This window comes from Manis javanica, chromosome 8 (genome assembly GCF_040802235.1).
Source record: "Manis javanica isolate MJ-LG chromosome 8, MJ_LKY, whole genome shotgun sequence".
Classification (NCBI taxonomy): domain Eukaryota; kingdom Metazoa; phylum Chordata; class Mammalia; order Pholidota; family Manidae; genus Manis; species Manis javanica.
Window position 1 is genome coordinate 119,312,636 of NC_133163.1, and position 14,135 is coordinate 119,326,770.

The following is a 14,135-nucleotide window of genomic DNA, read 5'->3' on the forward strand; positions in this document are numbered from 1 at the left end:
ATACATTACAGCCTAAGGTGTATTCTACTCCTAGACCTAGCCATGCCTCACTGCCAGGGAACCTTGTGTGGCCACCTTCTGTGGTTTCCCTGATCAGTGGGGAGAGGGCCTGGACAGCAAGTGTGTGCAGGAGAGGATCCATTTAAACAGGTCCAAACATCCAGCACCCCTGAGAGGAAACCCCTTGGAGAAGAGTGGGTGCCATTGATTGGACACCCTGCTGCTTCAGAGGTTTCAGTCCCTTCTGAAATCACCCTCCAGGTGGGGAATAACTTCTGACCCTTCAATACTATCCTCTCAAGAGGAGCAGCAACTTCCTACAGCTTTTCCAAGTGTGGTTGGCTTCTCCAGGTAGAGACCTCACCTTACATCTGATGGGGGACATGGTACGGGAAAAGTCCCAGCAGTGAAAACTGTGATCTTACACTCCCTCCCGGCAGGGAGAGCGCTGACTTTTTAAAAAATGTATTTCCCCTTGCAAATCTTCAGTCTGGAAAGCAGAGAAATTAATCATGTTGTCAACACAAATAGGCCTCATAAAATTCCAAGTTAAAGTTACCTCTGACAGTTTACTTGCCCATAAAACGAGGGGGTTAGACCAGATAATCTCTAAGGGTCTTTCCGGCTCTCATGTGTAGTGACTTTATGGCTTCAGTCAACAATAAAAAACATGAATGGAAGCAAAAGACTTCCTCTAAACCTTTGCACAGGTTCTGGAGGAAAGGAGAGTTGATTTGAAAGGTAGGAAGCCAGAATGCATTCTGAAATGGAGTGGGCTAACCGGAACAGGCTTGTCAAATGCATCGCCAGCCACATGCCTTCCGATTGGCTATGGGCAGTTTCCAGACCGTGATATCTGACTGATAAGCATCTCTCTTCATTACTGTAATCACAGTTTGTTGTGATTGCCAAAGGATGGAAAAAAACTAAGCTACGAGCGAGAGGCCAGAAGTCCCCCACTGCCGCTTACACATCTAGGCTCTGGATTTTCTACATTTTCTACTTTTCAAGGCAAACAACTTGCATGTTTACTTCTCACTCCTCTGTCACTATGAAACATCATGTCTCCATGGCAAGAGGGGATGCGTTTATCTTCACCAAACCTGCTAAAATCTTTCAGGACACGATGTAGCAGGAGTTGCATTTCAGTGCGTGGAGGTTCAGAATGCAGCCTGTACTAGAATTGCTTGTTCCTGGAAGGCAAACCTCTCCAAATCCAGAGATATAAGAGATCTCTCAGAGAGCACGCGTTGGCTGTGAAAACGGACATGGGAGAGCCAGAGGCAAGAAAAGCTTGTTTTAAGCTTGGCACGGAATTCTGGGATTGCTCTGGGAGTCAGTGACACTCAGGTGGGAAGGGCGGCCTCCAGGATGGGTGAGGCGGAGCTGGGAGGACAAGTGTGTGCAGGGAGAAGAGGAGAGCGCTGGGCAGGAGGCCGGCGGGGCTGTGCCTCCGTGGGCCTGTTCCTGGGAAGGCTCTTTTCCAGTCTCTTCATGCCCTTCACACACCTCCACTCGGGCTGTTGGAGGGCTGCATTTCCTCAGTCATTGAGTCATCCATTCTTTCGCTTACTCACTCGCTCATTCATTCAGAAAGCATTTATCCAGCACTTCCCATGTGCCAAATGTTGTCTTAAGGACTGAGTTCACCTGGATGGATAGGACACGGTTCTTGCCCACCAAGGCTCACGGCCAAGGTCAGGGAGGTACCGACTGAATAAGAAGATGCCTCTCAGCACGGTCTGCGCGGTGGTGGGGTGAGCAGACGATGTGCTAGGAGCACAGGAGAGGGGCAGGTGAGTCACTGTGGGGAGGGGGTGCAGGGGGCTTTTCAAAGGAGGGGCTGCCTCAAGATCCTGAAGGGTGGGGTGTTGTTTGACGGGTGAGGAATAGGAGGGTGAAGAGGCGTAGGGCATCCTACGCATGGGGAGCAGCCTCCATGATGGCTCAGAGGCAAGGAGGAGCATGTGGGGCTCTGAGGTCTGCAGGCGGCTCAGAGAGCTCAGCCGATAAACCGACCACACACTCCTCAGCGGGCTGGGCCCTCGTCTGTACTTGTGTTTACTGAGCAGTTCTGCAAACAAACCCGCTTGCTTAGGTTGGCTGAATGGAATGATTTAATTTGGTTTGATTTTATCCATGAAATGGTGCCTCTTCAGAAGAAACGTGGATTTTCGAACCAGAAAAACCACCTGATGAAATAGTATAGTAGCAGACAAGGCAACCACTCCACGAAGGCGCTGAAGGAGGAGACCCTCGGGACGATCCGGCATTCGACAGAGGCGTGCAGAGCAACGCGGACACAGCAGGGGAGGGAAGCGGTGCTAGCGGAGGACCTGCTTGGTGTCATCAGGAGAGATGCTAAGGGCAGTTCACCTCATTGTCTCCTTACAACAGCCTGGTGAAGGTTGCTGTTATTACTACACCCCCTTTAAAGAGGAGGAAGCAGAGGCTTGTAGTTTGTCAAAGCCACTTGCCCTGCATTACTTTGAGAGTTTGTCCTGGTTTTCTGACTCCACCAGTGACTGAGTTAAGTCATTGGACGTAAGATCCATGTTGGAGGAAGAAACAGCATAACGGAGTGTCTGTCGAGATGTGAGCAGCTCAGGGACCTGAGGAGGGGTTGCAGATTTTTAGCACGTAGTTTCACTCATTAATTCATTTTTGTTTAGTCACAAAATATTATTGGAGATGAGGCAGCAAAACCAAACAAAAGGAGACAGAGCTCTGTGGCCTGTGGAGTGTACAGCCGAGTGGGAGGCGGATAATAAGCACGATGAGCAAGTTCTCTCCATAGCAGGGTACCCGTCACAGGCATTGAGAAGAGAAATAAAGGAGGAAGGGAGAACAGAATTGTCAGGGCGATCGCACTCCTAGGTGGGGCGACCAAGGAGGCGGCACTGGAGTGAGAGCCTGAAGAAATTGAGGCCAGCAGGGGAAAGCTTCTGGCCAAGGGAATAGCAAGTGAAAGAGCCTGGAGACAGGAGCACATCTGGTCAGTTTCTGGCAAGCACTGAGCACGTGGTGGAGCAGAGTAAATGTGGGGCTAACTAGGAAAAGAAAGACAAAGGGATTAGACCACATGGGCCTTGAAGGCCATCATAAGGACTTTGTTTTGCCCTCTATGGAGGATTAGAAGTCTTTGAAAGGCTTTGAGCAGAGAGTGATGCATCTGAGTGTCATTTTAACAGTATCCCTCTGATTTCTGGTTCGTGGTCTGAAAAGGGCCAAGCCAAGAAAGGGTGGGGACACTGGCGCCGTCGTCCGGGTGAGAGTCGCTGGCTTGGGCCAGGAGGGTGCAGTGGAGGTGACGGAAAGTGGTCAGATCTTCGTACATTTGGAAAGCCGAGCCAACAGAGGTGCTGGCAGATTGGACATGGAGTATGAGAGAAGTGAAGGCTGACCCCAGGGTTCTGGCCGGAGGAACCAGAAGGGATTTTAACTGAGGCCAGGAATGAAGAGATGAACAGGTTTGGGGAGGAAAGTCAGGGCCTCAATTCAGCTTAAGGCCAAGATTTGGAGGAACGTGAGAATCAGACAGCTCCACAGAAGCCAGGGGCAGAGGGAATGCGTCAAATACCAAGGGAAGCTCAGGGAAGATGCGCATGGAGCAAAGGCCATTGGATTTGGCGAGTTAGCCGCCCTGCGATCACGAAGAGGCATGCGGTGCACTCTGCGGGCTTCCGCCCTGGCCCATGGTCCTCTTGATGCCGTATGAGGTTCTTTGGGCCAGTTTCTTTGTCCTGTTCTCCCCAACCCTTCTCAGACCTGTGCTGTGCTGTGCGATCCACTTCTCCAAACCTGGCTTTGAAGCTTGTTTAGTTCACTGGCCCCTCTAGGGATCTCGGAAACCATTGGGAGGGTGCCTTGTTCCCTGTTTGGTATTTTTATGTTCATTTTTATGGGGCACTTATTTTTCCTGCTAAAAATACCCTGTGCCTTTCTGGAGGCAGAGGAATGGGGAAGTAGAGGGGAAAAATTATTTCAGCATCTCACTTGCAGATCTGCTCAGTGGCCGGAGTTTAAGCACTGGCTTTCCAAGCCTGTTCCTGGATGTTCTCACTAACATATCCCAGCCCAGGCCCTTCCTGTTCTAATGAAAGGAAAGCAGTGCTGACCCGCCCACTCATCTTAGGAACTCCCCCTGGATGGCCTGGTGAGTTTCCATTCCAGTTGATGGCATAAAATTTAGCTCACGGAACACAGAAAATCTGAACATCTGTTTCTATGGGTTGACATGACATCATTTGTCCTGAAACACCCCCAGCCCCACACACAGACAGCCCAGATTCTAAATTTGGAAGGGAAGGAAAAACAAAACAGAAGGGGAATTCCTACTGGGGTAAAGTTCTGAATGTGGAGGGGTGCCCGAATCTGGCTTCCATGAATGGACCAATTGAGCTGGGAGATGCAATCTCCCCACACTGCTTCCTTAAGCTCTGCCCTTTGCAAAAAGAAAAGAAAAATGAACTGGGAAAAGTCATTACTGTGTGCAAAGGAGATGGGGATCAGGATTTCCAGGGGTCTAAGTGCCACTGAGGCATTGCCATTGCGTAGAGTCAAGGCTGATTTGGGGATAGTTGAATTCATATATCACAGGATATTTGAGAAACTGTTTAAAGAAAATTTTACTGTGACCCAGCTGGAACTGAGGTAACAGCTTGCTTCAGGAAGACAAAAATAAGTAAATAATATCCCGACTGTCGAAGGACACGGGGGTAGAGCCTGGATCACGGAGGAAGGAGGGGCCATGGGAAAGTGCCCTTATGTGGCTCCGAAGGAAGGGCTCCTCCCACGGCATCCTTGTGTTGTTACCTCCAGGACAGTGACCTGATACAGGCCTGCAGGGTGAGGGGTACGACCCCCTCCGGGTGTGGGAACCAGGATCAGGACCACCATGCTGCTCAGTTTGGGTGTGAGAAAGGGACAGTCTGTGAACTATATGTGGCACTCTCGGTCCAATGGGCTGCTGTAAAGTTTGATTCAGTGAGGGGTCACCGTGCACAGTGGTGAGAGAAGGCAGAAGCAGGGATGGGGAGGGGAGGGGTCTGGTCTGTTTGCCAGCTTGGAGCACCAGAATCTAGTGGCAGTAGCACTGAGTCCTTCTGGTAGAAAATGCATACATGTCAGCATCTAGAGGGCTGCTTTATCTTAGGACTTTAAGAAGAGAGCAAAGGATTTCTTCATGATATTTCAATCTATATTTTTGAATGAGAGTTTTACACTGTTACTATATGGCTAACGTAAGTTTGAGTATATACACCTGTGCAGAAAAGTTAATACAGCAGGCCTGAGACTGCTATCTCTAGAAAGGCTTGCTGGCAAGGTTGGTCCTTGGCTAGCGTGTGGCAACTTGGCCAGTGAACAGTTCTTACACTGATGGAAATTTCTCCTAAATGGTAAGGGGAGCTCACTGTGTTTATCCTGTTTATACAACGTGGTTTATGCTGAATGCCTGGGTTCCTTCTGGGAGTCTGGAATCTTGGTACGATAGGTGCCTGTGTGACCAGCCCCCAATAAAAACCGTTGACGCTGAGTTTCTAATGATAGATAGCATTTCATACATGTTGTTATAGCTTATTGCTGGAGGAGTTAAGCATGTCCTGTGTGACCCCACTGTCGGGGACTCCTGGACATTTGCACCTGGTTTCTTCCAGATGTCCCCCCGTCCACCTTTTCCCTTCACTGATTTGGCCTTGTCCTTCCACTGTAATCAATCAGAGCTGTGGGTGAGACCATTTGCTGAGTCCTGCGAGTCCTTCTAGCAAATCGCTGAACCTAGAGGTGGTCTTGGGGACCCTGACACGACTCCAAACCATACACGCCATGTAGGGTGGGGCTCTAAAATTAGTCATCAGCTTCTTCTGCACTAAATAATTTGGAACATTCTTTAGCCAGGTGGGGTTAAAGGCAGGTGTTGGTTCTGGTCTGGATGACTCTGCTGACCCTGCTCTTGGTGGCCTCTGCATTCCTGTGCCACGCCCTATATCACGGAGCGATTGCTGCCCTGTGCCGGGACCTTCCGTCTTGTGCACATACCGTTCCGTCTGGGCTTACGAGTCACGAGGGGAGGCAGACCAGAGAAGGAGGGCTTGGCTTCATTAATGGCTAACACTGGGGACTCCCTCGGTGTTTACAGTTCGCCTGTGAAGCCGGTAGGAACGGGACTGTGAGGAGCTGGCCTGCAGGCACATGCCCTCAGTAAGGCATGCCTGAGGTCTCCCAGAGTGCCTTTCTCTGACTCAGGTTTTTGTGGATTCCAAGCACCTACTTCTACTTGGTCTGCACACATTCTTTCCTTAGATATGCTCATCTAATCAATTAACTTACACGCAGCCTTGCTCTGGCCTGTGGGCCAGAAATGTTGATTTCGCTCTCAAAGTGCAACCTTTAGGGCACTCCTCACTACGGTTCCTTCCCCCAGCTGCAATTACCACCTGTGTAAAGAATTGTTTTGCACTGCAGTGTCCTTTCTGGAGCATTCCATAGAGAAAACTAAGGCTGTACATGGTGTTGAGGGCCATTGAAAGCAACTTGCTGTACACCCAATTCTGGGACCCCAGACAGCCACTCAGATGTGGAGTTTTCCTAACAGGATGGGTCTTTTCTCCAGACTTGCCCACTTCTGCAGGCATAGCATACCTCCACGGGGCTGTGAGAAGGGGCTTGGGAAGTACGCAGGAGTCATGCTAAGAGGAGGCCATTCTGGAAATCTGGAAAATGTGATTATATTACAAACCTTTGACTCAGAGGGCTGGTTTTCTGAATTTCCTAGTCCTCATTAGCTCCTCCTTGGAAGAAAATAGTCCATGAGTCTGACAGCCCCATAGAGGGCCAAAGAGACGTGGACTCCTAGGTATGGAGGCACAGGGAATGAGACGATGGAAGTGCCTGGGTGGCTGCAGGACCCAAGGGGGTGGTGGGAGAAGGAAAGGTGCCCGTGAATGAGGAGTCCCTGCGGCACCAGGAAACCCCAGGGGCCTTTCTTTCTGAATGAAGTCATCACCCCACTGAAGAGTGGAAAAGGGTCAAGGGACCATTCATTTATGATTGCTGACCCGGTGTGGACCTTCATGGGTTGCTACAAGTGGGTTGTTATAAATGGCTTCAGATACAAAGTGAGAAGTCATGCAAAATGTTCTGCCCTCTGCATGATGGGTAGGCTGAGAGTAAGACTTCTGGATAATGTATCGCCCATTCTTCCAACATTACAAGTGTAGTTGGAAAATAGGAAAAATCTCGTAATTACCACTGTAAGTTCGAGGTGACCAGGGGAATTACACTAGAGCTCCAGACTTTCCCATGAGGAAGCTTTTCCTCACTGCTGACTTCAAGTCTCTTCATCAGAAGCGTTTGATTCTGGTCTTTGGGTTTCAGACTGAAGTCTTCAAGGGAACAGGATGGGAAGAGCTAGGGGACCTGCCCTCCACCTCTAATGACTGTGAGCCACCAGCCCCATCGTTTGCACTGACATATATTGGCTTAGCACCCAGAGTGGTTGTGGGAATTCACAGAGTGTTGACTACGATATGACCCCTTTCTTCAGGGAACTCAGCCTAACACAGTAGGATCTGCATGTGGGACTCAAAGGATGCCAAGTCAGTGGAGCAATCCCAGCTCTCCGTGGTGGGGAGTCTCATCCTTACACGTTTCCCATCTGCAGACAGAATTTCTCAGGATACTGTGAAGGCTGTAGTCACTCTCTGGAATAATGGCTTTCTGCACCATCTATAAGTCTCTTTCAAGGATGTTTTCAACAGATGAATGTTAGTTCCTCACAATTCTAGACAATCCAACATTTACTTTACTGAAGTCCTATAAGGATGGAAAAGAATGTGGTCTCTGACTTCATATCCTCTGCTTTTACTGTCTTGGGATTGGTCGTGAACCCCCCAAATAATTGCTTGGCAGGTAGCACAAAACCTACAGCCCCACTGAGCCATTATTAAATTAAATGTTTAATTTGTGCTTCAATTGAATTTTTGAAAATTTTCTAGAAAAAGAAACAATTTCCCTAAGCATTCAGGAATATTACATGCAGCTGTATTTCTAGTCTCTACATTTCTTCCTGGTGCCCTGACACCGCCTCTGACCAGGGCCACCCACCACCTGTGCACAGGGTCCTAGTCCCTCTTCTCAAAGACTTGGCATCTTCCTCCTGTATCATTCATTTTCCCATTCCTAGTGGTCCATCCCCCTGGCGTACCAGTCTGTTGTAATATCCTTTATTATATTTAAAAAATTTTTAATAAATAAATCTCAACTTCTAATTCCTCTTTGTCATCTATTTAATTTGCTCTTTTCATAGCAAAACTCCTCAAACAGCTGTTGCTACTAGCCTTACTCCCCACCCTCTTATTCTTTCTTATCATCGGCTTTGTTCTCCACAGTAATACTGAATCCAGAATTTTCAAAGTCGCATCAATTCCCGTCTTGCTAAGTTCACCAGTCAGTTCTTACTTCCTATCAATTGAACTTTTATTAGTTTTTAATACAGTAGGTCATTTCCTTCTTGTGGACCTTTTCTTTACTTGGATTCAGGACTTCCTTCTCCTCACTAGTTACTCCTTCATGCCCACTGCTGGCTCTGCTCTCTCTTTCCTCTAAAATTCAGGGTGTTCTAGGGCTCAGTCTTCAGACTTGTTCTCCGTCTTCCCTCACTCCTTAGGGGATCTTACTCAGGCTTGTGGTTTTTAAGTGCTATCCATACTCTTAACGATCCCCAAACATATCTCTAGCCTAGCCTCTCACCTAAGCCAACCGCCTTCTTACCGTGTCCACTTGGCCACCTGATAGACAGGTCAAATTTGCATGCCCAAAATAGAACTTTTGATTTCCTGTCAGTCCCCCTGCTCATATCTGTCTTCTGCGTTTTGCCCTGTCTCAGTCGAGGGTACCACCATTTACCCAGATATCAGGCTCCAAGCCTGTGAGTTATAGTTGACTTTTCCCTTTATCCTGTACTCCACGTCTGGTGAGTTTGATTGGTTCCATCTACAAAACACATCCCAGGTTCTCAACGTCCTTACTGACGTCACCCATCTGAGCCACTCCCATCTCTCTCTGGACCTATTCCAACAGCCTCATAGGCCATCCCTCCACTTTTTCTTTTGCTGTCCCTCCTGTAGAGAGAAGGGGATAACTCTAGTTTTGAAACCTTAGGCAAGTTTCTTCATGTTTTCACTCTGATGTTTCCTCATCTATAAAACTGGTTAAAGTAACAGTAAAGTTCTCATAGGGTTGCTGTGAGAGTTAAATGAGACAATGCATGTAAAGCCCTTTCACAGCATCTGGCACATAGTAAATGCTCAGTAAATCCCAGCTATCATTATTTCTCATGCATTCAACAAATATTTAATGAGTCTCTTCCATGTGTCAAACCCTATTTCAGGCACCAGTGATATACTTATAGGAGGACATGGTCCAGAGATTCCCCACCACAGTTTGTCCCCTCCTCTTTGCAGGCCAGGTTTATGAATCAGCCCAAGCCTTGACTTTGGACAATCCACCCATTTTCAGAGCTGGCATGTCAGCCTCTGTCGACCACCACTTCTGACCTGTCTCCAAGCTTCTTCTCACACTGCCAAAGAGGGGAAGCACCTTGGTTCCCTCAACAGGTAAGGTTGAAGCAAAACAGCCAGGAGTGAGAGCCCAGGTCAAATAGAAATATAGGCTGGCACCTATTCCCAGAGTGGAGCCCACCTCCCAGTCCAGTATGTCTTTGCTGTGGGTCTGCAGCTGGACAAGGTGGTCTCTTTAATGCACCCATTCTGGAAATGTGTCAGCTACCTGATTATGGCTGGAGTGTGCATTTTGCTCATTCAGGTTGTTTTCCCCATGACTCCTTCCTTTGCTGTTCTGCAATAGCGCTGATCTGTCAGAGCAACACCTACAGACAGTGGCACCATGCAGGCTGTTCCTTCTCAGCTGCACAATATTTCCTTAAAGAAACACACACCTGGAAATGGAATTCCTGGAACTATTCCTGGATACTTTCCAGAGAAACCCTGGCAACATGTGTAAATACCCTTTTATTTTCCAACATGGGAACAAATATTTCCTACCTTTAGTGTTGGGGGTGGTTTCAATTAATACCCAGGTGACATGTTTCTGGGTGGCAGGGGCGGATGATGAGAATGGGGCTAAAGCAATACTTGTCAGTCTGTGCTATTTCCACCAGTGTTGAATGAGTTATTATCTTAATATCCCAGTGGAAATTATGGACTGGGACTTAGGAAAAAAAGAGATGAAAAATCTGGAGTGATCTTCAAAGGGAAGGAATTTTAAGCCATGAGACTGGATTCCTAGTTGGCTAAAAATCAGTTTTTAACTGGTTCTAACCAGATCAAATCCAACTTTCCTGGATCAAATTGGATAAGCCAAGCTCAAGCAGGATACAACGTTCCAACTTGGGACAAATCAGATTCAGAGCAATTAATGCTGATTGAGATCAGACGAGCGTGGTTCTAACTTGTTACTGGGTCACACCAACACGACTTGAATCACAATGGTTCAGAAGGAGGAAACTGGATTCTGCCATGGGACGCTGCTTTCTGCGAGGAAAAAAGGTGCAAAAAGATTCTTAGCAAAAAAACAGATTCCAACAAATTAAACCAGTTTAAAGTCACATTTGTCAAACAGCTGGTTCAAACTGGGTCAGATCCACTCTAATTTCAATCGTTTTACCCTTGCTGATTAAGATAACTTTGACCAGTTTAAACCAGATCAATCTGGCAGCATTGCCAGATGTCTTCAAAAATACTTTATTCATTATATATTGAGGGAAAAGGGATGGATAGGTTGTAGATGTCATTCTACATTATATCTTATCATTTCTATTTTGCTTACGTAGATTGGTCTGTAGATCACTCTCAGCATTAAAATGATTTCGTGCACCGTTGAGTGTCCCAGGCTTTAATCAAATCGGTGCAGCTTCTTTGCAAACACAGAAAACAATATTTTTCTAAGTAGAAATGAGAGTCCATTAGTGGAAGTGAACTTCGGTAGTCTCCCCTTTCCCGTGTCACTTTTCTGGCTTTCAGTTCCCCGCGGTCACCAGCCGCCGCAAAGCAGCTGATCTTCCTGGTGACATGTCGTCAGAAGGTCAGCAGTAGCGCAGCGCATGTCACGGGGCCCACACCGCTCACCTCACTCCATCTCATCATGGAGGCATTTTATCATCTCACGTCATCACAAGGAGAAAGGTGAGTACAGGGCAATAAGATATTTGAGAAGGAGTGAGAGAGAAACTCATTCACAGAACTTTGACTACAGTACGTCGTTATGACTATTCTATTTAATTTTTAGCTATGTTTGTTCATCTTTGTGCCTCATTTATAAATTAAACCTTATCATAAGTATGGACATATGGGAAAAAACACAGTATATATTGGGAGCAACAGTATATCCTGGGAGCAGTGGTTGCAGGCATCCCCTGGACGTCCGGGAATGTGTTACCCGGAGGAAAAAGGAAAATGGAAAACTCGGGGCTGGCTTGGCGGCCCTTTGCATTCTGGGGCCTCCCCAGTCTGCCTGCTGCACCTTATGTTTCAGAGCCCTCCGTAGCTGCTCCATCCGTTCTGTCCGAGGTTTGTAGTCGCATTTAATGCGTCCTTCCTTATCCTGTCTTCTCTGGTATCAGCATCTCCTCCTGCTATTTTAATCATTGATCATTTGCTGTGTGGAAAATGTATCCTACTTGATATACAACATTTTTTTTTAATTTTAAAGTCGCACTTTAAAAAATGTCATTGACTCTTTATTATGACATAAAAGAAGTAGGCACTCCACATCCTACTTTCTGAATCGGCAATGGGAGGTCTTTCCCCCAAAGACAAATTCTCAGAGACAAATTCACACTAAGATTGAACCACATCCTCACTTGGCCTAATACTTTCAGTTTTTTTTCTGTTTACACCCTCCCCTTGCACATTAATGGGAAAATAAAGCATTCCAAGAAGGCCTTAAGAACCCTGAGATTTCCAACTTGAGTGACTGGGAAGGCAACTGTTCTTCACACGGATGTGGTGTATGGACCAGGAAATGAGTTTTGGTGGTGGGATGGGAGGTGATAGGTTCTGTCCTTAACACATTGACTTAAAGCACCTGCCAAAAGATCCAGGAAATGGGAGCCTGGAGTTGAGGGTTACAGGTAAGATTTGGGTGGCATAAAGAATCACTCCCAAAGAAGTTATCATGGAAGATGGAAGGTACAAACAAAAGAAAATTATTAGGGGAGAGTAAAGTGTGGACTATGGCAAGAAAGGAGAGATAGGGACCACCCAGAGGGGTGATTAAATGTCCCGTTGCCCAGGACCCCCTGCCTTGGTTCTGTGTTGCTGCTCTTACCACCCCTCCCACTGTGGAGCCCTTCCACCATGACAGCATTCCCTCCAACTGCCAATTCCCCCAAGCATTCCCCCTTCCAGGACAGAGACTGGCCCATTATCTGGAGCTTAGTCAAAGGTGAAGGCACTGTTTTGGTCACTATGGCAGACTTACTGGGGGAGGGGACTTCAGGAGTTTCCTGGTTCTGGCCCATGGGGGAGACAAATAGCCTGGGGTGAAGTTGCAGCCTTCTGTGGCCTGCCTGACCCATGCAAAAGTTTACCCCTTAACCTGGACCTCCTAATCAGCACAATTACCTCTGCATAGGGAAATAACAAGGCTTTCCGAGCCCTTTACCATTGCCAAATGTTTTTGGCAAACACCCTCAGACTTATTCTAACACTCACGGTATGCTAGGTTTTGCTGCAGTAATAAATGAACCCAAATCCCAGTGGCTTAACACAATAGAAGACGCTACTTGTCCAAAAAGGGAAGGTGGGTGCCTTCCTCATCAGAGGTCCCTGTGGCCCAGGCCAACTGACGCAACATCCGAACAGTAGCTTTCATGATCAGAGCACCAGTGGCAAGGGAACAGGATTTATATGTACACTTGAGATGTAAAGCTTCTGTCAGCTTTTCTTTTTTTTGATTCTGAAAAGGAGAAGTCACATTCCATTGGCCAAAGCAAATCATATGGTCACATTTAACTTCAAGGGACAGGGAGTTAAATCCTCTCTAACCCCAAAGGGTACATGGTGAGCCTCCGTAACCACTACCAAAACTGTGTTCTCAGAATTGTCATCTCCACTGCAGGGCTGAAAAACTCAGACTTTACTTGGTCACTTTTCCAAGGTCACACAGCTAGTCAGTTGGCAGAGCAACTAGTAAGTTGGCACATGTGTTTAATTAGAAAACCCATGTACCTTCTGTAACTCAGGCATCTCCTCTTTCTGAAACCGTGATTCAGAAGGTGATTCTCATTAGCTTCCAGGGGACACCAGATGCTGGCGAGCAAGTCTGACCCCCAATTCATCTTGTGAAAATGTGTTTCCCTCCTTGCAATGACCTGTTTGTTAAGAAAGAAAGAGAAAAAGAGAGAGAAAAGGGAAGGAAGGGAAGGAGGGAGGGAGAGAGGGAGAGGGGAAGGAAGGAAGGAAAAAACCAAGCCAGGCCTTTGGGCCCACCCCGACCCACACCCACAGTATCTAATCCATGTCAGGGTTTTTTGTTTTTTTCCCCACTGTGTGGTATTCTCTACTCATAGGACTGGGTCAGGGGAAGTATATATCCTTACCTACAGTCTTATTCTTGCTTATGTTTGTTCTCTGCTTGACTCCATGCCCTTCATTCATTCTTTGGAATGTTCCCGTGACAATGGAGGGATAGCCCGATAGCGAGCCAGACAAGTGTGCAGCCCAATGTCTCTCGTGCTTGGAATTCTACAAGGGAAGGTGGAGGGCACTAGAGCATTCTCTACCTGTTTCCTTACTTGAGAGACATCAGCAGTGAGTGTTTAGTCCCACTCTGCAGATGAGGAAACGGAGGCTCAGAGAGGTTAAGTGGTTGCTCAAGGTCAAATATCTAGAACCAGATTAAAACCAGCTGCTTTTATTTTTTCTAAATCATAGCATAGTTTCCTGTCCATTGCACTCCACTGCCTTTCACACACCCTCCTCCTCCTGGGAAACCTGCCCTTACGTTGACCAGCTGGTGTAGGGGTAGCTCTGCCCTGCCTAAAGACTGCCACTCTCACACAGCTTGCCCTCGGATGTGTACGTGAGCAGGTGCGGCCCTTTACTGTGGAGACA

At 47.4% G+C, this 14,135-nt stretch overlaps 1 long non-coding RNA gene across 1 annotated transcript; it reads left to right on the top strand.

Moving 5' to 3' along the window:
* Positions 1-1,425: 1,425 nt before the first annotated feature.
* On the top strand, positions 1,426-13,487 carry LOC118970850 (uncharacterized). Its single transcript, XR_005059004.2, has 3 exons — positions 1,426-1,796; positions 9,465-9,617; positions 11,043-13,487. It is a non-coding gene; the product is annotated as an uncharacterized lncRNA (long non-coding RNA).
* Positions 13,488-14,135: the final 648 nt, after the last annotated feature.